This window comes from Ambystoma mexicanum, chromosome 1p (genome assembly GCF_040938575.1).
Source record: "Ambystoma mexicanum isolate Mex_15411 chromosome 1p, UKY_AmexF1_1, whole genome shotgun sequence".
NCBI lineage: Eukaryota > Metazoa > Chordata > Amphibia > Caudata > Ambystomatidae > Ambystoma > Ambystoma mexicanum.
The window spans coordinates 1030081320-1030105485 of NC_090921.1; positions in this window are offsets into that span (position 1 = coordinate 1030081320).

A 24166-nucleotide genomic window follows, 5' to 3' on the forward strand; every position below is an offset into this window, starting at 1 on the left:
CCACAATTGGTGTGGAATCGATCGAGGGTGTTGGAGACATGGAGCATGGTGCGCCCACTTCATCAGATGGAGGTGAGTGTATACATCAAACAATGCAAAGTGAAGGGTGATGGGCCCCCCCAAATATGAGTCCATAATCAGGCCATCGATCCAGCTACAAACCTACATGCACACATCACCACATACACGTGCAACACAGACCCATTCATGCATGACCCACCCGACATCCCCATTACCGGATTTCAAAATAAAGAGGCCCCAATGCATAGAGCGGCATGACGTAAACATTCTGCATAAGGCACGTAGAACCATAAACAATGATATTCCCTTTTTTCGTCCCCTACAGGGTCACAGACAGACACTGATGAACCGGGCACTGTGACACCTGCTCCACCAGCTAAGAAAAAGCCCAGGACACATGACAGAGGGGACACCGCCACCACCTCAAGGGGAACCGGGAGGAGTGATCAGCAGTAGAGAGGCAAAGGCAGCAAGAGCACAAGTTCTACACAGCCTGAGGCCATGGCTGCTGCAATTGTTCCACCCACGGCAGTGTACCCCATGACATTGGAAACCAGCACAGAGAGCCCGCACTCTGCTGCCAACAGTTCCACTGGTGAGGCAGCAGCCCCCGCCCCGCTTTCGGACATTGAGGAGGCAATTGACGTTCTGCTTCAAAGCCAGACGCCCAGCCCACCATGTTCCATTGAGCCAAGCCCAAGGCCATTATCACCATCAGGTAGCCATGTAGAATCAGGCAACGAGACTGTGGAAGGGCGATGGAGCCCTCAGGTGTCCTCACCTGATGTCAGAGGCAGGGACCAGGGCGCAGCAGCCACCCCAACAGCTGGATCCAGTCAACACGACCTTGCTACCGTCAACCAGAGGCAGGTCGAAATCACTGCACAGTTGGGGCCATGCACTTTTGTACACATTATGATCACAATACACTGTTGAAAATTTGAAACACAGGCTTGGTCTCCATCATTGTGTATGTGTACTTCATTGGGGACAGCGTCCTTTGTGGGCCTCACCACATACATCAGGGCAACAATACCCATCTCCAGCCATAATAGTTCTCCCTTGTATCTCATTGCATTTGATACATCAGATGCTGACGCTCATTGTGTCCCTCCTGGCCATGCAAGAGGCGATGGCCCGGATGTTGCCATGCTGTGTGGCATCACTTCAGTGGTGCTATAGGTGTGTGGTTCAATGGTATGGCTAGGGGTGTTACCTTTGCATGCATTCAAGGGCACATTGCTGTCTTGATGTTGTGCTGTGCTGATTCTGTAGTACCATCTTGACGCCATGTTGCTGATTTGTGTGGTATGTGGTGTGGCATGATGTGCAATGTGGATGTGGATGGATGTGCAATATTCGGAAACCTGGATTGTACTCTATGTTGTGCAGCTCATAATTGCATGTGGGTTCTCCTCAAGGACATTGCGGCCTTCCCTGTTGGACATTGGCCTACATCTGTATGTCCATTTGTCCTACAGACGACAGTCAACACCCAGTAGGAGTATGTATCTCTCCCCACCACATCACACTGCCATGTGCTTGCCCTGCTACTCACCAAGTAGCCAGGAACGTTGACCGGCTTGTCGCTCCATGTAGCGTGGCATGTTTGAGTTACGCAGAGCCATGGAATCATGAGTTGATCCGGGAAATTGGGCACAACAATGTGTGATCATCTTCTTAGCGTCAGATGCCATTTGGACTTTGATGGAGTGGAATTATTTTGTGTTTTGGTAGACTGCTTCATTTTGATGTGGGACCACCAATTCCACATGGGTAGAGTCGCTGGTCCCGTTGCAACTTGGGGTGCCAGCCAGTGAATAGAAGCCAACTTTGGTGTTTGCGATCTCCTGGGCAGTCCGTGGCAGGAATGTGTGTTACCGTGCATGCTTCAGGAGGGCATCGAGTACCTGGTTCAGCGTGCATGAGGATACTGGTTGTGAGATGCCATGCATCTGCCCCACTGTATGCTGGTAGGTGCCTGTGGCCAGGCAATGGAGCACAGTCACCACCTTCTGTGGAGGGGGGGAATGGCAGTTCTGATGTCTATGAGGCTGACAATGTCGTCATGTGTCATGTACATGATGCTGGTGTTGGTATCCCGGTCCATACGGTACAGGGTGTGTATCTGCTCAGGGGTTAGGTTTAATGGACTGCCTCGGATCCTGGGGATTGGTGGCTGCCTCTGTGGTATGCCTAGGTGCCCTGTCTTGCCATCCTCCTCCTTCCCCTCCTGCGTCTCCTTTGTGCTGCCTGTTGTTGTTGCTGCTGCACTGCAATCATGTCCTCCAGCCCATGTAATGCTGCGAGTATTGGAACCATCTTGGTGTGGGAATGGGTGTGTGAAGGGGTGTGGTGTGCTCCTTTTGTGCTGCCACAGTCTCCATTGCCTCCACATGTGCTGATTTTGTCCACCTGTGGCAGGTGGGAACACTGCTAGGTTCTGATAACGGGTGGTTCGCGAAGCCGTTATTTGCGCCATGCCGGTAAGGGGTTTTGGTGGCTTTTCCATGCCGCTATCAGCACGTCCGCCTGGCTTGTGATGATGTGCTATTAGCAGCATGGCGTTATTTACGGCATTGAGGGTCGCGTGCCCGCAGACTGGCGGCTATTAGTGGCACCGTACTTAGCGGTGCCGCAAATAGCGGTGAGCCGGGTCGTAATTGGCATGGGGATTTAACGGTACCGGTATTCCCTTACCGGTAACGTTAAATCCCTACCGCACAACGTGTAATGAAGCCCATTGTCTTATTTGTGTACTGCTATTTTATTTTGTGTAAGTACAAATGTAAGATCCATCCCCTAAGTAATGCATAAAAGTATTGCTTAGGTAGTGCATCCTTTATAATTAGTTCTGTTTAGCACGCAAATAAGGTAAATATATGAAGCAAAAACAGATTTTTTTAGTATTGAATTAACAAAGAAAAAAAGGGGGGGAACAGAATATCTCACCAAAAACTTGGCCTCCAAAAAACAGGCATTGTGATATATTCCAAGAAGGAGCAGTGAACTTTAAAATGTAAAAGGATAGATTCATACACAAACAGACTGACAGAATACATTAATATATACATACACCTATGTGAACATATTGATACCAATGAGGAGCTGATGACTGAAGAAACACATTGGCCCTCATTACAAGTCAGGTGGTGGACCATGGTGCTATTAGCACCATGGTCCATGCCGGATTCCGCCATGGTGGATGGCGGAATTACCGCCCCATTCCAAGGTGAGTGGGGCGGTAATTCCCCATTCACCATTTGCCCTTCCCCATTCCCATTTTTGCCCCATAGGGCATAATGGGGATGGGGAAGGCGGTAATTACGGCACCGTAAATTACGGTGCCGTAATTAGCACCAAGGTCGCTTAGCGCCTTGGACTTTAACGCCTGCAAAAAGCAGGCGTTAAAGTGTGAATCAGGCGTTAAGGGTTAACTGCGCCGACGGCGCCGTTAAACCCTTAACGCCTGACTTGTAATGAGGGCCATTCAATAGAAAAAGCAAATTGTATGCAAGGCAGTTTCGCTTGACGGAATATGCATTTAACAAATATGCACTTACATTTTGTAGTTCAAAACTGTAGAACAAACTGAAATTGTTAAAGAGGCACCAAACAGTATCCTAGCAAAAAGCTTAACTCTCTGTCCCTGGCTAATTGATAGCAAATTACTTCACCCCATCATGTTGCGCCAGCAGGCAGAAGCAATGGGTCTCATTACGACCCTGGCGCTACTGGGTTAACGGCGCCGTAAAAGGCTGCGGCGCCGTTAACCTATTAGCGCCTAATTACGAGGTCCCTTTGCGGGACCCGACCTTAACGGCTGGTGTAGACCAGCCGTTAAAGTAGGGACCCGCAAAGGGACCTTGGTGCTAAGTACGGTGCCGCAATTTGCGGCACCGTACTTAGTGCCTTCCCCATTCCCATTGAGCCCTTTGGGGCAAAAATGGGAATGGGGAAGGGCCATGGAGGAAGGGGGAATTACCGCCTCGCCAACCTTGTAATGGGGTGGTAATTCCCCCTTTCTCCATGGCGGAGTCGGTAAGTTACCGGCATGGACCATGGTGCTAATAGCACCATGGTCTTCCGCCAGGGTCGTAATGAGGCCCTATGTCTTGTAACTTAAAGAGACAAAAAATGTCATTGGCAGACGAGATCAACCTGGTGATAAATTCCTGGGTGAGGCTGATACAAAGAAAAAGCCTGCGCCATACGCTTTAATAAATTAATATATGCGTGTTGGGCCACCGACTTAGGTCGAGGTTGTGAAGAATCATCCCCAGTTAAACACAGTGGCCCTCATTACGACCCTGGCGGAAAGTGACTGACCGGACCGCCACAGCGTAAATAGCGTTTCCGCCATTGCACGAAGGAGCAAAGTGCGGCCCATTCCGACCCATCGGGCACGAGCACCACGGCATGGCGGAAGTGCAAAGTCTGCGATGGCGGAAATGACCCCAAAACGGCCCACACCGCCGCCGTACGGCGCCCTAGGTGCAATACCGCCACCCATCACAGCGGACACCGCAGTGTGCGCCTACCGGAAAGTACGGTGACCGGAAATATACGGAAACGGAAGTAAAAACATGGGCCCGGAACGGGAAACATCCCGCCGTACACCTATAAAACCACTAAAACCACACAACCACTAAAAACACTACCCTGAGACACACCCCAACCCGTCATCCACCCTAGCGAAACCAAGAAAAATGGGAAAAGTAGCGAAGAAAGCGTGCGACCGCAAGCGGCAGGTCCACTTCTCCCGTGAGGAACTCACCGTGCTAACAGAGACCCTCCAGGAGAATGCTGCCGTCGTCTTCTGCACGCAAATGACCAGGACGGCACTTGCAAACAAGAAGGCCATATGGGCTCTGGTGGCACAGCGGGTAAGTGCGGTGGGGACCGCACCCCGCACCCCACAGCAATGCCGAAAGCGATGGGACGACCTGCGGATACGCGTCCGCAGCATACTCTCTGCCAACCGCAACATTGCCACAGCCACCGGGGGAGGTCCTGAATCACCCATCAAGTTGACCCCCTGGGAAGAAATCTGTGCCTCCACCATCGGAATGGAGAGCATAGAGGGAGTCGGAGGGATGGAGAAAGGAGTGCAGACATCCGAAGATTCAGGTAGGTGGGCCAGATAAAACAATGCCAAATCCACAAAGTCCATCCATGTGAAGTACCATGTGTCCACATAGTGCAACAGAAACACATGTCCAGGAGAACGTCCACACACATCGGCCTGATAGCGCACGTTAAAACCCACAATAAATACATAAATAATTAAAAACCCCTAAAACACGCACTACACGTGCAGCAGGCACACCCTAACTGCAGGCTGCCAAACAACTGCACCCTCACTCCACACACAAATGAAAGCACCTCCAAGGCCCCGACCCAAATCACCCTCAGGTACCACCCCAATGCATGTGATACAATGCCATTCCAATTCCCACAGACCCATCAATAACCCTCGCCCTCCTTTACTCCACCACAGGGTCCGATCCAAACGACGAGCATCAGGACACCCCTACCAGCACACCTGCAAAGAGGGCCAAGACCAACGGCCAAAGACCCTCCACCTCAGCTGCACGCATCAAGACACGGCAGCAGCACAAATCAGGTGGCAGCACAGAGGAGGGAACATCAACAGGCACCCCAGCAGCCAGCATGCCCACACCACCACCACCACAGGTCCCCCCAACGGATGCCACAGAAGGCACTGCCTCTGGTGGCAGCAGCACCATAGGTGACACCCCATTGATGGCAGCATGCTCCGACACAGAAGACGGGGATGTCGAAGTCAGATCCATCCATGACCTGTCTCAATCCCCCTGTCTGTTCCATCCCGTACACCATGAGGATACCACGCAGGGGCACCCACAAGACGACGACTGGCCATCCCCCACAAGCCCTGTGGCAAGGCAACATGAGGTCAACAGCCCCTCTGTGACACCCCCGCAAATGGCCATGGCCCAGCAGAGGCAACAGTCACTCGACCAGTTAATCGTGCAACAGCAGCAACTGGCCACGCTCCTCAAGGACCATGCCGATGAATGTGGGGGCACTAAGGCAGACATAGAAACATCAACTGAGACACTTAGGGCAGAAATGGAGAGAGGTACAGAGACACTAAGGGCACAAATGGAGAGTAGCACCGAGAGCCTGGGAGTCCAAATGGAGAGAAGCACCGAGAGCCTGAGGGGGGAACTGCATGCGACGTCCAAGGACGTATGTGCCGAACTTGCCGCAGTGCGCCGTGTGCTCACCGAGCTCTCGCAAACCCTTAGGGACATGCATGGACGTGAGCAGACAGAGACATCATCCGTTGCAAGTTCCGTCCAGGGCAGCCCCCAACGTAGATCTGGGAGGAACCTGCGCTCCACAGGCAGGGGTGCCCCTGATACCCGCAGAGGGGGCTTGCAATAGCGACAGCCCACTGACAATGAGCATCTGCGGACACTGGTGTTCGGGGGGGAGGTAGGAGGGTGGAGGGGGTGTGTTGGGCTCACTTGGGTGGCGGGTCGATAGGGTGTACAACATGATATCACATATGCCATAAACAGTGCACGATCAACCAATGAGATGTGTGGACATTGATCTTTGTGTACTAGGCCATCATAGGCGTACAGTCCATATTGTGCATGTCCCAGACACACACAGTGCCACGAGTCCCGTGTCCATGTATCAGCCACCAGGCGTGAGTGCTAGAAGCATACATCAATGAGATGCTGACGAATGTCACGGCCCTCCGGTGCCTCGCAGACTCCTTGAGGTGCTGCCACATCCCCACCCTCATCATGACCATCATCAGGTGCTTGCAGTTCTGCGTCAGGGGGCATGGGCACATTTCTACGTACGCACATGTTGTGGAGCATGACACATGCCATCACCATCTTTGCAACCTTCTCATGGCGGTACAGGAGTGCCCCGCCAGACCTGCTGAGGCAGCGGAAACGACCCTTCAGTAGGCCGAATGCCTGTTCAATGACTACACGGGTACGTGAGTGGGCATGGTTGTAGTCCTCCTCATGCTGGTCCCGTGGGTTCCGGACTGGTGTGAGGAGCCATCTCTTCAGTGGATATCCAGCATCACCTGTATGTGGACGATAAACGTATGATGTGGAATGCCATTGCTACGTACGCACACCCCCCCCCTTCCTGCCAGGTCATTGCCGAATCACATACCCCACATTATCATGCATGTAATGAGACTCACCGAGTAGCCAGGATCTGTTCCCTGCGTGTCGCTCCATGTAGCGTGGTATTGTAGAGTTCCTCAAGACCATAGAATCATGGGTTGATCCAGGGAATCTGGCACAACAATGTGTAATGATCCTGTTGGAGTCACACACCATTTGTACATTCAGAGAATGAAATTGTTTTCGGTTGCGGTACTGGGCCTCCATGGCATGTGGGACGACCAATTCCACATGGGTGCAGTCGATGGCACCAATGCAACCCGGTATGCCGGCAAGTGCATGGAATCCCACTTTTGTTTTGTTAATTTCCTGCTCCGATCGTGGTAGAGAGATGTAGTCGTCTGCGTGCTGCAGGAGGGCATCGAGCACTTGCAATAGTGTCCGTGAGAACAGTGGCTGAGAAATGCCATGCAACTGTCCGACTGTGTGCTGGTAGGTGCCTGTGGCCAGGAAGTGGAGTACAGACACCACCTTCAGTAGGGGTGGGATGGCGGTTGGGCTATCTATCATGCTGACAAGGTCAGCCTGTGTCATGTCCACAATGGCGGCTATGGTGTCCCGGTCCAGACGGTAGAGGGTGTGGATCTGCTCATCAGTGAGGTTGAACGGATGTGCTCGGAGGCGTGGGATTGCGGGCTGGTAGTGGCTGTGCTGGCGGCCCTTGCTGGCCCTGCCTTGCCCTCCTCCTCCTCCTGCGTCTCCTCCGTGCGGCCGGTTGTAGTTGGTGTTCGTCTCCTTCTTGGAGTTGGAGTACTTGCAGTGCTATCAGGTCCCCCAGGGCCAACATCGCGAGTCCTGCCGGTGGCATTTCGGTGTGGTTGTGGGAGGAGACTGGGTGTGCAATTTATGTGTTTTCAGGCTGTATGGCCTCCACCTGTGGTGATTCATTCCACCTGTGCATACTGCTCTCCCCTTTGGCCGAGCACGTCCCGCACACAACGCTGCAATTCGAGGAATGGCATCTTGCTATTGCAATCATGTATTTGTACCCGATGGCCGTGTAACATTGGTTGACATGTTCATTCTGCTGTGGTCCCATTGTTTCACATACTATCTGTGCAGTCGCGAACAGACTTGTGAAGGGTCAGTGGAACGTAGTACTCGAGTAACGGTGGGCCCTCATGCATCACTGTACCGAGTTGCAACGACGGGCGGGGCGTCCCATTTGTGGGTGAAGGCAGTTGCCATTTTCACACACAGCCGCACTCGATGGATTAATTAGTGATTTCAAACGGCCACAGATGCCTCTTCGACGTGATGTTGCAAATGAGGAATTCGAAGGGCGGCGCTTTCGGTTTTCAGCTAGCGGCGAGGAAATGCCCACAGGTCTGACTGCAAATATAACGTACTATTGTTCAATGTCCTTGGGACAGGGGCCATGGCGAGGATGCAATAATTGATATGAATGGTTTGGGATGCGCAATAGCGACGTGGGCGATGAGGCCGGACGTTCCCAAATACATGTTACTTCACTACACTGGAATTACGGGCTGGGGCACTGTGGATTTTGCAGGCTGCATAACGCACAGACTCAATGGATATTTCTAATGTTATGTGAGTAAATATTCAGGCGTTTTAATCCCGGGATGAGGGAATGATGAATGGATGCATGGGCAGGTGATTTGATACAGAGTTTGCCATGTACAGGGCTTCTTGGAATCTATCCGCCTCCCCTACGCTATGTGATGCAGGGCTGCCATAGTGGGACCATCGTCTATCTGGCCTTGTTGAGCCCTCCCTGTCTCGACGCGCCCTCAGACACTTGTGTCCATGCACGTTACCAATCCCATCTGATGGATTCTGTTTTGACAGACGCATGCACAGGTACACTCGTTTGTGATGGTGTTTACACCTCGATATAGATAGTTATGAGTCGCAAGTGGTTTTTGGGTGGTGATGAACCTTTGGAGTGGGCTAGCATGCATATGGCTGTGGATTTAGTGTGATCATTGAAGTGAGTTGTTCGAATGTAGTTCTGATGGCCATTCTGTTCTTTTTCTTTTCTTTTGGTTGACAGGTATCTCCTCCCCTTTTGCCACTGCCATCTGTATGCCACTCCTGCAGATGGCTTTTACTCCCGACACCTGCTGCTTCGTGTTAATCAGTGGAGCTGCATTACGATCTTATGGCACGATCGCCAATGGGCCACATGCCCTTACGCAGTACTGGTGGCTCGGAGCAACATTTCGGCCTTTCAGCTGGACTAGTGCCTCCCCATTGGGACGGCCCTGCGGTTCTGTGCGCTTCCATGTTGCCTTTTCGTACGTGAATGTGGCTCTGTGTACCATGATGGAACAGGGCGTCACACAAGTAGTGGCTGGTCATTTCTTGCGGATGCAGCCCACAATGGTGAAATGTGTTTTGGAGTTCATGGCCTGATGGCTGTATGGGCTTGGTGATTTTGTTGTGCATTAAATTTCTATTCTGATTTGGCCCGTGTAGCGTTCTTCTTTGCAAGTGATGTGGCATATTCCTATTTGGGGAGCGATGTATTGTGAGGAGATCTGCATTGGGTTCCAGCTTCGGAGTTTAGTTGCGTGGTACTGTACTGGGCGCGTTTGCCTACGAAGCCCGTGAGGTCAGGGATGGGGGCTGCCAATATGACTGTTTGAATGTTGTCATGCTCAGGGGCGGGGGATTGGGTTTTGTGTAACAGATGCCGGTCAGCCAGGTGGACTGGTGGAATGATGTGATTTTCGGAATATTGCTGGTCATAGGTGCCTGTGTTTGCGTGCGTTTCTTGGTGGGGGACTGTGGTCATGTCCATTGGGATGGCTTCTGTATTCGTGCCATCTGTGCCCTGCAGCTCCCATTGGCCCCTGTTGTGTTTCTTTTGTTCGTTGGCATGCATGGGTGACTTGTACATTTCAATGGTTGCATTGTGACTTCATTGCACCTACGGGGAGTTGTACTTTGTGGGCAGGGAGCGGTGTACAGGCACTCAGTGGGGCCGTTTACGGTTGATTCGCGATGCCGTACTTCTCACCATGGCGGAATGGTACATTCCGCCATGCTTGATGGCGTTAGGTACATGTCCGCTAGGGTCGGAATTAGCGTACCCTTGCGCCATGGTGGTGTTTACGGTTTGGCATGGCGCGCGCGCGCGTGCTTGGTGCAGTTAGCGTTGGCGTTCACTACGGTGTCGCTAATGGCTTCGTACTTTGCGGTGACGGGTCATAGTCGCACCGAGCGCTATTCGATGGCGGTATTGCATTTCCGCCATCGTTTTCCGAATTCCGCTAGGGTCGTAATGAGGGCCAGTGACACAGTGGGCATTTCGGTGGTAAAGAAAACAAATGCATCACCTTCGTCAGGAATTCTCTATTCAGCCCCCCAAAGCTTGACTTGTGGCCTAACTTTGTCAAGCTAATGCAGGACTTGGGTCCTTTCCTTCTGTGTCAATGCCCTAGTAATCTGGTCTGCAACAGTAAACTGAATGTGTAAAGGAGCATTCTCTCCAAAGTTCAGAAAATTATGGATTAACCCTTGTTTCTTCCAATTTAAAGCCAGGGAGCGATTGCTTCAAACCCCAACTCATTCGAGCATCAGATACTAGAAAGTTTATCTCCATAAGTGGATCCAAACAGTACAAAGACGTCTGGTCTGAAAGCCACAATATTCCGACCGGCTAAAGGCTCATCTGAAATCCATCTATTTCAAATAGGCTGCCTCCCAATGGATAGTCTAGGATGGAACCTTCTATTCAGTGATATGGTGCCTCTTCTCTTTGTGGGAGATCCGTTAATTGCCCCTCAAAAGAGGTGCCTGGGGTAATGGAGGGCTTTCTTGCTCGCTCCCCGCTGGGGGCTAACACCAGGGACGTCATTTCACCAAAATGCCTGGGGTAGCCGAAGTGACATCACACGACCCTTGACCCCTGATGACATCACAGGAAGTGATGCCAATTGACCCCACCCCGAAGTGATATCACGGGAAGCGATGGAACACGACCTTTCACCCATTGACAAAACAGGAAGTGGCATCAAATAGCATTGTACACTATGAAAAATATGGTTACGATATCACTATAATGTGATGTACATTTCATACAAGAATGGATCGCCATATGTATCGTTAAGATCAGTGCGTATAGGCCCATATTACCAAATTATTGTGAATGGAAGCAGACGTCCATGACCAAATGATAATGATGTGTTATTATATAGCACTTACGCTTAAGCGATTTATATTGAAAAAATATACACCCAATATAATATCACCCAACCTGTGTTGGTACTCATTTATCGACCTCAGAAGGATGAAAGTTGAGACGTTTAAGAACAGACTAAATCAGTGACTCACCCCCTGAAGTGTGCCTGAAATAATGAGTTAATGAGTCTAGCAATTATTGTATAGAATTTCAGAAAGACACATTATTTGCTATTCCTACTCTTTCTTATTTAGGGTCAGTGCTGAAAGTGTTCCACTTGTGGCACTCCTGTTCTTATTTTTCTTATTTTTTTAAGGGGCCTGAACAAGAAAGCCACCCACTCCAGAAGTAAAGAGCCACATGGTGCTGGCCACAGTCCAGAGGCTTTTATAGGTCGCAAGTGAGACCCCAGAGGTCACGAGGGAGACCTCAGAGGTTGCAGTTGCTACCTCTGGCGACCCCTAAATGATGTCCATGGCTAACACTTGATCACATCCCTGGAAGCCTCTGAACGGAAATCGATGTTCCGAATTAATCCCCTCGCCCTTGGTGTGGGAAGGCCTAGAAGATAACAGTTATTCACACCCGGAAAGGCAGATTGACCAATCACAATCCGCCTTTCCCAGGCGCGATTGTGCATTCACCGCCTACGCCTTTGTAGATCAATAAATATCATTACAATGGCCGCCATAAAAATAGAAAAGGGACTAGGCCCCTTTTCGGATGAGGCAGCCATTTTGGATCTTTTTTTCTCATAAGACCTAGTCCATTTTCTATGTTAATGACCAGGCATTTTTCTACATTATTTTTTCTCTGACGGGTGATGTGCTCATTCTGAGCTCATCTCCCGTTGGAAGGAAAAGAAAATGAAAACTATCTGCACGATGATAAATCCCAGGGTGAAAATAACTTTCACACCCCGGCTGCAGGGCGGACATGGGCTTTAACAGCCCACCAGCCCGGCCGTTAAAAAACCCATGTCCGCCCACCGAGTGCAGCCGAACTGCAGTGTGCTAGAATTCGTGTAAACCTCTGCAGTGAGCCCACCTGTATCTCATCTTGCAGACAAGTGTGATGTGCCTAGGACAGAAGAGTGCAGCCGAACGGCAGTATGCTAAATTTGATGTAAACCTCTGCAGTGAGCCCACATGTATCTCATCTTGCAGAGCAGTGTGATTTAGACCTCTGCAGTGAGCCCACCTATATCTCATCTTGCAGAGCAGTGTGATGCGCCTGGAACAGAAGAGTGCAGCTGAACTGCAGTGTGCTAGAATTCAAGTAAACCTCTGCAATGAGCCCAGCTGTATCTCATCTTGCAGAGCAGTGTGATGCACCTGGAACAGAAGAGTGCAGCCGAACTGCAGTGTGCTAGAATTGATGTAAACCTCTGCAGTGAGCCTACCTGTATCTCATCTTGCAGAGCAGTGTGATTTAAACCTCTGCAGTGAGCCCACCTGTATCTCATCTTGCACAGCAGTGTGATGCGCGTGGAACAGAAGAGTGCAACTGAACTGCAGTATGCTAGAATTGATGTAAACCTCTGCAGTGAGCCCACCTGTATCTCATCTTGCAGAGAAGTGTGATGCACCCGGAACAGAAGAATGCAGGCAAATTGCAGTATGGTAGAATTGATGTAAACCTCTGCAGTGAGCCCACCTGTATCTCATCTTGCAGAGCAGTGTGATGTGCCTGGAACAGAAGAGTGCAGCCGAACTGCAGTGCACTAGAATTGATGTAAACCTCTGCAGTGAGCCCACCTGTATCTCGTCTTGCAGAGCAGTGTGATGCGCCTGGAACAGAAGAGTGCAGCCAAACTGCAGTGTGCTAGAGTTCATTTAAACCTCTGCAGTGAGCCCACCTATATCTCATCTTGCAGAGCAGTGTGATTCACCTGGAACAGAAGAGTGCAGCAGAACTGTAGTATGCTAGAATTGATGTAAACCTCTTCAGTGAGCCCACCTGTATCTCATCTTGAAGAGCAGTGTGAAGCGACTGGAATAAAGAGTGCAGCCAGACTGCAGTAGGCTAAAATTGATGTAAACCTCTGCAGTGAGCCCACCTGTATCTCATCTTGCAGAGCAGTGTGATGCGCCTGGAAAAGAAGAGTGCAGCAAAACTGCAGTATGCTAGAATTGTGGTAAACCTCTGCAGTGAGCCCACCTGTATCTCATCTTGCAGAGCAGTGTGATACAGCTGGAACAGAAGAGTGCAGCCAAACTGCAGTGTGCTAGAATTCATGTAAAACTCTGCAGTGAGCCCACCTGTATCTCATCTTGCAGAGCAGTGTGTTGCGCCTAGAACAGAAGAGTGCAGACGAACTGCAGTGTGCTAGAATTGATGTAAACCTCTGCAGTGAGCCCACCTGTATCTCATCTTGCAGAGCAGTGTGATGTGCCTGGAACAGAAGAGTGCAGCCGAACTGCAGTGAGATAGAATTCATGTAAACCTCTGCAGTGAGCCCACCTGTACCTCATCTTGCAGAGCAGTGTGATGCACCTGGAACAGAAGAGTGCAGCCTAACTGCAGTGTGCTAGAATTGATGTAAACCTCTGCAGTGAGAGCACCTGTATCTCATCTTGCAGAGCAGTGTGATGTGACTGGAACAGAAGTGTGCAGCCGGACAGCAGCTTGCTAGAATTGATGTAAACCTCTGCAGTGAGCTCACCTGTATCTCATCTTGCAGAGCAGTGTGATGCGCCTGGAACAGAAGAGTGCAGCTTAACTGCAATGTGCTAGAATTCATGTAAACCTCTGCAGTGAGCCCACCTGTACCTCATCTTGCAGAGCAGTCTGATGTGAATGGAACAGAAGAGTGAAGCCAGACAGCAGTATGCTAGAATTGATGTAAACCTCTGCAGTGAGCCCACATGTATCTCATCTTGCAGAGCAGTGTGATGTATACCTCTGCAGTGAGCCCACCTGTATCTCATCTTGCAGAGCAGTGTGATGCACCTGGAACAGAAGAGTGCAGCAGGCCTGCAGTATGCTAGAATTGATGTAAACCTCTGCAGTGAGCCCACCTGTATCTCGTCTTGCAGAGCAGTGTGATGTGACTGGAACAGAAGAGTGCAGCCGGACAGCAGTATGCTAGAATTGATGTAAACCTCTGCAGTGAGCTCACCTGTATCTCATCTTGCAGAGCAGTGTGATGCGCCTGGAACAGAAGAGTGCAGCCGAACAGCAGTATGCTAGAATTGATGTAGACCTCTGCAGTGACCCCACCTGTATTTCATCTTGCAGAACAGTATCATGCGCCTGGAACCGAAGAGTGCAGCCGAACTGCAGTGTGCTAGAATTGATGTAAACCTCTGCAGTGAGCCCACCTGTATCTCACCTTGCAGGGCAGTGTGATGCGCCTGGAACAGAAGAGTGCAGCCGAACTGCAGTATGCTAGAATTGATGTAAACCTCTGCAGTGAGCCCACCTGTATTTCATCTTGCAGAGCAGTGTGATGCGCTGGAACCGAAGAGTGCACCCGAACTGCAGTGTGCTAGAATTGATGTAAACCTCTGCAGTGAGCCCACATGTATCTCATCTTGCAGAGCAGTGTGATGCGCCTGGAACAGAAGAGTGCAGCCGAACTGCAATGTGCTAGAATTCGTGTAAACCTCTGCAGTGAGCCCACCTGTACCTCATCTTGCAGAGCAGTGTGTTGTATACCTCTACAGTGAGCCCACCTATATCACATCTTGCAGAGCAGTGTGATGCGCCTGGAACAGAAGTGTGCAGCTGAACTGCAGTATGCTAGAATTGATGTAACCCTCTGCAGTGAGCGCACCTGTTTCTCATCTTGCAGAGCAGTGTAATTCGCCTGGAACAGAAGAGTGCAGCAGAACTGCAGTATGCTAGAATTGATGTAAACCTCTGCAGTGAGCCCACCTGTACCTCATCTTGCAGAGCAGTGTGATGCGCCTGGATCAGAAGAGTGCAGCCGAACTGCAATGTGCTAGAATTCATGTAAACCTCTGCAGTGAGCCCATCTGTATCTCATCTTACAGAGCAGTGTGATGCGCATGGAACAGAAAAGTGCAGCCTAACTGCAGTGTGCTAGAATTGATGTAAACCTCTGCAGTGAGCGCACCTGTATCTCATCTTGCAGAGCAGTGTAATTCTCTTGGAACAGAAGAGTGCAGCAGAACTGCAGTATGCAACAATTGATGTAAACCTCTGCAGTGAGCCCACCTGTACCTCATCTTGCAGAGCAGTGTGATGTGACTGGAACAGAAGAGTGCAGCCGGACAGCAGTATGCTAGAATTGATTTAAACCTCTGCAGTGAGCCCACATGTATCTCATCTTGCAGAGCAGTGTGATGTATACCTCTGCAGTGAGCCCACATGTATCTCATCTTTCAGAGCAGTGTGATGCGCCTGGAACAGAAGAGTGCAGCCGAACTGCAATGTGCTAGAATTCATGTAAACCTCTGCAGTGACCCCACCTGTACCTCATCTTGCAGAGCAGTGTGATGCACCTGGAACAGAAGAGTGCAGCAGGCCTGCAGTATGCTAGAATTGATGTAAACCTCTGCAGTGAGCCCACCTGTATCTCATCTTGCAGAGCAGTGTGATGTGACTGGAACAGAAGAGTGCAGCCGGACAGCAGTATGCTAGAATTGATGTAAACCTCTGCAGTGAGCTCACCTGTATCTCATCTTGCAGAGCAGTGTGATGCGCCTGGAACAGAAGAGTGCAGCCGAACAGCAGTATGCTAGAATTGATGTAGACCTCTGCAGTGACCCCACCTGTATTTCATCTTGCAGAACAGTATCATGCGCCTGGAACCGAAGAGTGCAGCCGAACTGCAGTGTGCTAGAATTGATGTAAACCTCTGCAGTGAGCCCACCTGTATCTCACCTTGCAGGGCAGTGTGATGCGCCTGGAACAGAAGAGTGCAGCCGAATTGCAGTATGCTAGAATTGATGTAAACCTCTGCAGTGAGCCCACCTGTATTTCATCTTGCAGAACAGTGTGATGCGCTGGAACCGAAGAGTGCACCCGAACTGCAGTGTGCTAGAATTGATGTAAACCTCTGCAGTGAGCCCACATGTATCTCATCTTGCAGAGCAGTGTGATGCGCCTGGAACAGAAGAATGCAGCCGAACTGCAATGTGCTAGAATTCGTGTAAACCTCTGCAGTGAGCCCACCTGTACCTCATCTTGCAGAGCAGTGTGATGTATACCTCTACAGTGAGCCCACCTATATCACATCTTGCAGAGCAGTGTGATGCGCCTGGAACAGAAGTGTGCAGCTGAACTGCAGTATGCTAGAATTGATGTAACCCTCTGCAGTGAGCGCACCTGTTTCTCATCTTGCAGAGCAGTGTAATTCGCCTGGAACAGAAGAGTGCAGCAGAACTGCAGTATGCTAGAATTGATGTAAACCTCTGCAGTGAGCCCACCTGTACCTCATCTTGCAGAGCAGTGTGATGCGCCTGGATCAGAAGAGTGCAGCCGAACTGCAATGTGCTAGAATTCATGTAAACCTCTGCAGTGAGCCCATCTGTATCTCATCTTACAGAGCAGTATGATGCGCATGGAACAGAAAAGTGCAGCCTAACTGCAGTGTGCTAGAATTGATGTAAACCTCTGCAGTGAGCGCACCTGTATCTCATCTTGCAGAGCAGTGTAATTATCTTGGAACAGAAGAGTGCAGCAGAACTGCAGTATGCAACAATTGATGTAAACCTCTGCAGTGAGCCCACCTGTACCTCATCTTGCAGAGCAGTGTGATGTGACTGGAACAGAAGAGTGCAGCCGGACAGCAGTATGCTAGAATTGATTTAAACCTCTGCAGTGAGCCCACATGTATCTCATCTTGCAGAGCAGTGTGATGTATACCTCTGCAGTGAGCCCACATGTATCTCATCTTTCAGAGCAGTGTGATGCGCCTGGAACAGAAGAGTGCAGCCGAACTGCAATGTGCTAGAATTCATGTAAACCTCTGCAGTGAGCCCACCTGTACCTCATCTTGCAGAGCAGTGTGATGCACCTGGAACAGAAGAGTGCAGCCTAACTGCAGTGTACTAGAATTGATGTAAACCTCTGCAGTGAGCGCACCTGTATCTCATCTTGCAGAGCAGTGTGATGTGACAGGAACAGAAGAGTGCAGCCAGACAGCAGCATGCTAGAATTGATGTAAACCTCTGCAGTGAGCTCACCTGTATCTCATCTTGCAGAGCAGTGTGATGTGCCTGGAACAGAAGAGTGCAGCTGAACTGCAATGTGCTAGAATTCATGTAAACCTCTGCAGTGAGCCCACCTGTACCTCATCTTGCAGAGCAGTGTGATGTGACTGGGACAGAAGAGTGAAGCTGGACAGCAGTATGCTAGAATTGATGTAAACCTCTTCAGTGAGCCCACATGTATCTCATCTTGCAGAGCAGTGTGATGTATACCTCTGCAGTGAGCCCACCTGTATCTCATCTTGCAGAGCAGTGTGATGCACCTGGAACAGAAGAGTGCAGCAGAACTGCAGCATGCTAGAATTGATGTAAACCTCTGCAGTGAGCCCACCTGTATCTCATCTTGCAGAGCAGTGTGATGTGACTGGAACAGAAGAGTGCAGCTGGACAGCAGTATGCTAGAATTGATGTAAACCTCTGCAGTGAGCCCCCTGTATCTCACCGTGCAGAGCAGTGTGATGCGCCTGGAACACAAGAGTGCATCCGAACTGCAGCATGCTAGAATTGATGTAAACCTCTGCAGTGAGCCTACCTGTATTTCATCTTGCAGAGCAGTGTGATGCGCCTGGAACTGAAGAGTGCACCTGAACTGCAGTGTGCTAGAACTGATGTAAACCTCTGCAGTGAGCCCACCTGTATCTCATCTTGCAGAGCAGTGTGATGCGCATGGAACAGAAGAGTGCAGCCGAACTGCAGTGAGCTAGAATTCATGTAAACCTCTGCAGTGAGCCCACCTGTACCTCATCTTGCAGAGCAGTGTGATGCACCCGGAACAGAAGAGTGCAGCCTAACTGCAGTGTGCTAGAATTGATGTAAACCTCTGCAGTGAGCCCACATGTATCTCATCTTGCAGAGCAGTGTGATGTAGACCTCTGCAGTGAGCTCACCTGTATCTCATCTTGCAGAGCAGTGTGATGCACCTGGAACAGAAGACTGCAGCCGGACAGCAGTATGCTAGAATTGATGTAAACCTCTGCAGTGAGCTCACCTGTATCTCATCTTGCAGAGCAGTGTGATGCGCCTGCAACAGAAGAGTGCAGCCGATCAGCAGTATGCTACAATTGATGTAAACCTCTGCAGTGAGCCCACCTGTATTTCATCTTGCAGAGTAGTGTGATGCGCCTGGAACCGAAGAGTGCAGCCGAACTGCAGTGTGCTAGAATTAATGTAAACCTCTGCAGTGAGCCCACCTGTATCACACCTTGCAGAGCAGTGTGATGCGCCTCGAACAGAAGAGTGCAGCCGAACTGCAGTATGCTAGAATTGATATAAACCTCTGCAGTGAGCCCACCTGTATATCATCTTGCAAAGCAGTGTGATGCTCCTGGAACAGAAGAGTGCAGCTGAACTGCAGTGTGCTAGAATTGATGTAAACCTCTGCAGTGAGCCCACCTGTATCTCATCTTGCAGAGAAATGTGATTCACATGGAACAGAAGAGTGCAGCAGAACTGCAGTATGCTAGAATTGATGTAAACCTCTGCAGTGAGCCCACCTGTATCTCATCTTGCAGAGCAGTTTGATGTGACTGGAACAGAAGAGAGAAGCCGAAATGCAGTGTACTAGAATTGATGTAAACCTCTGCATTGAGCCCACCTGTATCTCATCATGCAGAGCAGTTTGATGCGCCTGGAACAGAAGAGTGCAGCAGGACTGCAGTATGCTAGAATTGAGTTAAACCTCTGCAGTGAGCCCACCTGTATCTCATCTTGCAGAGCAGTGTGATGCGACTGGAACAAAGAGTGCAGCAGAACTGCAGTATACTAGAATTGATGTAAACCTCTGCAGTGAGCCCACATGTATCTCATCTTGCAGAGCAGTGTGATGTAAACCTCTCCAGTAAGCCCACCTGTATCTCATCTTGCAGAGCAGTGTGATGGCCTCTAACAGAAGAGTGCAGCCGAACTGCAGTGTGCTAGAATTCATGTAAACCTCTGCAGTGAGCCCACCTGTATATCATCTTGCAGAGCAGTGTGATGCGCCCGGAACAGAAGAGTGCAGCAGAACTGCAGTATGCTAGAATTGATGTAAACCTCTGCAGTGAGCCCACCTGTATCTCATCTTGCAGAGCAGTTTGATGTGACTGGAACAGAAGAGAGAAGCCGAACTGCAGTGTACTAGAATTGATGTAAACCTCTGCAGTGAGCCCACCTGTATCTCATCTTGCAGATCAGTGTGATGCGACTGGAACAAAGAGTGCTGCCGGACTGCAGTATGCCAAAATTGATGTAAACCTCTGCGGTGAGCCCACCTGTATCTCATCTTGCAGAGCAGTGTGATGCAACTGGAACAGAAGAGTGCAGCTGGACTGCAGTATGCTAGAATTGATGTAAACCTCTGCAGTGAGCCCACCTGTATCTCATCTTGCAGAGCAGTGTGATGCGCCTGGAACAGAAGAGGGCTGCCGAACTGCAGTTTGCTAAAATTGATGTAAACCTCTGCAGTGAGCCCACATGAATCTCATCTTGCAGAGCAGTGTGATGTGTACCTCAGCAGTGAGCCCACCTGTATCTCATCTTGCAGAGCAGTGTGATGCGCCTGGAACAGAAGAGTGCAGCTGAACTGCAGTATGCTAGAATTGATGTAAACCTCTGCAGTGAGCCCACCTGTATCTCACCTTGCAGAGCAGTGTGATGTGCCTGGAACAGAAGAGTGCAGCCGAACTGCAATGTGCTAGAATTCATGTTAACCTCTGCAGTGAGCCCACCTGTATCGCATCTTGCAGAGCAGTGAGAAGCGCATGGAACAGAAGAGTGCAGCCGAACTGCAGTGAGCTAGAATTCATGTAAACCTCTGCAGTGAGCCCACCTGTACCTCATCTTGCAGAGCAGGGTGATGCACCTAGAATAGAAGAGTGCAGCCTAACTTCAGTGTGCTAGAATTGATGTAAAGCTCTGTAGTGAGCGCATCTGTATCTCATCTTGCAGAGCAGTGTAACTCACCTGGAACAGAAGAGTGCAGCAGATTTGCAGTATGCTAGAATTTATGTAAACCTCTGCAGTGAGCCCACCTGTACCTCATCTTGCAGAGCAGTGTGATGTGACTGGAACAGTGAGTGCAGCTGGACAGTAGTATGCTAGAATTGATGTAAACCTCTGCAGTGAGCTCACCTGTATCTCATCTTGCAGAGCAGTGTGATGCGCCTGGAACAGAAGAGTGCAGCCGAACTGCAGTATGCTAGAATTGACGTAAACCTCTGCAGTGTGCCCACCTGTATTTCATCTTGCAGAGCAGTGTGATGCGCCTGGAACCGAAGAGTGCAGCTGAACTTCAGTGTGCTAGAATTGATGTAAACCTCTGCAGCAAGCCCACCTGGATCTCATCTTGCAGAGCATTGTGATGCACCTGGAACAGAAGAGTGCAGCCGAACTGCAATATGCTAGAATTGATGTAAACCTCTGCAGTGAGCCCACCTGTATGTCATCTTGCAGAGCAGTGTGATGTGCTTGGAACATAAGAGTGCAGCTGAACTGCAGTGTGCTAGAATTCATGTAAACTTCTGCAGTGAGCCCACCAGTATGTCATCTTGCAGAGCGGTGTGATGCGCCTGTAACAGAAGAGTGCAGCCGAATAGCAGTATGCTAGAATTGATGTAAACCTCTGCAGTGAGCCAACCTGTATCCCATCTTGCAGAGCAGCGTGATGCTCCTGAAACAGAATAGTGCACCTGAACTGCAGTATGATACAATTGGGGTAAACCTCTGCAGTGAGCCCACCTGTATCTCATCTTGCAGAGCAGTGTGATGCGCCTGGAACAGAAGAGTGCAGCCGAACTGCAGTGTGCTAGAATTCATGTAAACCTCTGCAGTGAGCCCACCTGTATCTCATCTTGCAGAGTAGTGTGATGCGCCTAGAACAGAAGAGTGCAGCCGAACTGCAGTATGCTAAAATTGATGTAAGCCTCTGCAGTGAGCCCACATGTATCTCATCTTGCAGAGCAGTTTGATGTAAACCTCTGCAGTGAGCCCACCTGTATCTCATCTTGCAGAGCAGTGTGATGCGCCTGGAACAGAAGAGTGCACCCGAACTGCAGTGTGCTAGAATTCATGTAAAGCTCTGCAGTGAGCCCACCTGTATCTCATCTTGCAGAGCAGTGTGAATCGCCTGGAACAGAAGAGTGCAGCCGAACTGCAGCGTGCTAGAATTGATGCAAACCTCTGCAGTGAACCCACCTGTATCTCATCTTGCAGAGCAGTGTGATGCGCCTGGAACAGAAGAGTGCAGCCGAACTGTAATGTGCTAGAATTCATGTTAACCTCTGCAGTGAGCCCATCTGTATCTCATCTTGCAGAGCAGTGTGAAGCGCATGGAACAGAAGAGTGCAGCCGAACTGCAGTGAGCTAGAATTCATGTAAACCTCTGCAGTGAGCCCACCTGTACCTCATCTTGAAGAGCAGGGTGATGCACCTGGAACAGAAGAGTGCAGCCTAACTGCAGTGTGCTAGAATTGATGGAAAGCTCTGCAGTGAGCGCACCTGTATCTCATCTTGCAGAGCAGTGTAATTCGCCTGGAACAGAAGAGTGCAGCAGAATTGCAGTATGCTAGAATTGAGGTAAACCTCTGCAGTGAGCCCACCTGTACCTTAACTTGCAGAGCAGTATGATGTGACTGGAACAGAAGAGTGCAGCCGGACAGCAGTATGCTAGAATTGATGTAAACCTCTGCAGTGAGCTTACCTGTATCTCATCTTGCAGAGCAGTGTGATACGCCTGGAACAGAAGAGTGCAGCCGAACTGCAGTATGCTAGAATTGATGTAAACCTCTGCATTGAGCCCACCTGTATTTCATCTTGCAGAGCAGTGTGATGCTCCTGGAACCAAAGAGTGCAGCTGAACTGCAGTGTGCTAGAATTTATGTAAACCTCTGCAGCGAGCCCACCTGTATCTCATGTTGCAGAGCATTGTGATGCACCTGGAACAGAAGAGTGCAGCCGAAATGCAATATGCTAGAATTGATGTAAACCTCTGCAGTGAGCCCACCTGTATGTCATCTTGCAGAGCAGTGTGATGCGTTTGGAACAGAAGAGTGCAGCTGAACTGCAGTGCGCTAGAATTCATGTAAACCTCTGCAGTGAGCCCACCTGTGTCTCATCTTGCAGAGCAATGTGATGCGCCTGGAACAGAAGAGTGCAGCTGAACTGCAGTGTGCTAGAATTCATGTAAACCTCTGCAGTGAGCCCACCGGTATGTCATCTTGCAGAGCGTTGTGATGCGCCTGTAACAGAAGAGTGCAGCCGAACTGCAGTATGCTAGAATTGATGTAAACCTCTGCAGTGAGCCCACCTGTATCTCATCTTGCAGAGCAGTGTGATGCTCCTGGAATAGAATAGTGCAGCCGAACTGCAGTATGATACAATTGGGGTAAACCTCTGCAGTGAGCCCACCTGTATCTCATCTTGCAGAGCAGTGTGATGCGCCTGGAACAGAAAAGTGCAGCCGAACTGCAGTGTGCTAGAATTCATGTAAACCTCTGCAGTGAGCCCACCTGTATCTCATCTTGCAGAGTAGTGTGATGCGCCTATAACAGAAGATTGCAGCTGAACTGCAGTATGCTAGAATTGGTGTAAACATCTTCAGTGAGACTACCTGTATTTCATCTTGCAGAGCAGTGTGATGTGCCTAGAACAGAAGAGTACAGCCGAACTGCAGTATGCTAGAATTGATGTAAACCTCTGCAGTGAGCCCCCCTGTATCTCATCTTGCAGAGCAATGTGATGCTCCTGGAACAGAATAGTGCAGCCGAACTGCAGTATGATACAATTGGGGTAAACCTCTGCAGTGAGCCAACCTGTATCTTATCTTGCAGAGCAGTTTGATGCGCCTGGAACAGAAGAGTGCAGCTGAACTGCAGTGTGCTAGAATTCATGTAAACCTCTGCAGTGAGCCCACCTGTATCTCATCTTGCAGAGCAGTGTGATGCGCCTAGAACAGAAGAGTGCAGCTGAACTGCAGTATGCTAGAATTGGTGTAAACATCTTCAGTGAGACTACCTGTATTTCATCTTGCAGAGCAGTGTGATGCGTCTGGAACAGAAGAGTGCTGTCTAACTGCAGTATGCTAAAATTGATGTAAGCCTCTGCAGTGAGCCCACATGTATCTCATCTTGCAGAGCAGTGTGATGTAAACCTCTGCAGTGAGCCCACCTGTATCTCATCTTGCAGAGCAGTGTGATGCGCCTGGAACAGAAGAGTGCACCCGAACTGCAGTGTTCTAGAATTGATGTAAACCTCTGCAGTGAGCCCACCTGTATCTCATCTTGCAGAGCAGTGTGATGCGCCTGGAACAGAAGACTGCAGCCAAACTGCAGTGTGCTAGAATTGATGTAAACCTCTGCAGTGAGCCCACCTGTATCTCATCTTGCACAGCAGTGTGATGCGCCTGCAACAGAAGAGTGCAGCTGAACTACAGTATGCTAGAATTGGTGTAAACCTATGCAGTGAGCCCACCTGTATCTCATCTTGCACAGCAGTGTGATGCGCCTGGAACAGAACAGTGCTGCCGAACTGCAGTGTGTTAGAATTGATGTAAACCTCTGCAGTGAGCTTACCTGTATCTCATCTTGGAGAGCACTGTGATGCGCCTGGAACAGAAGAGTGCAGCCGAACTGCAGCAT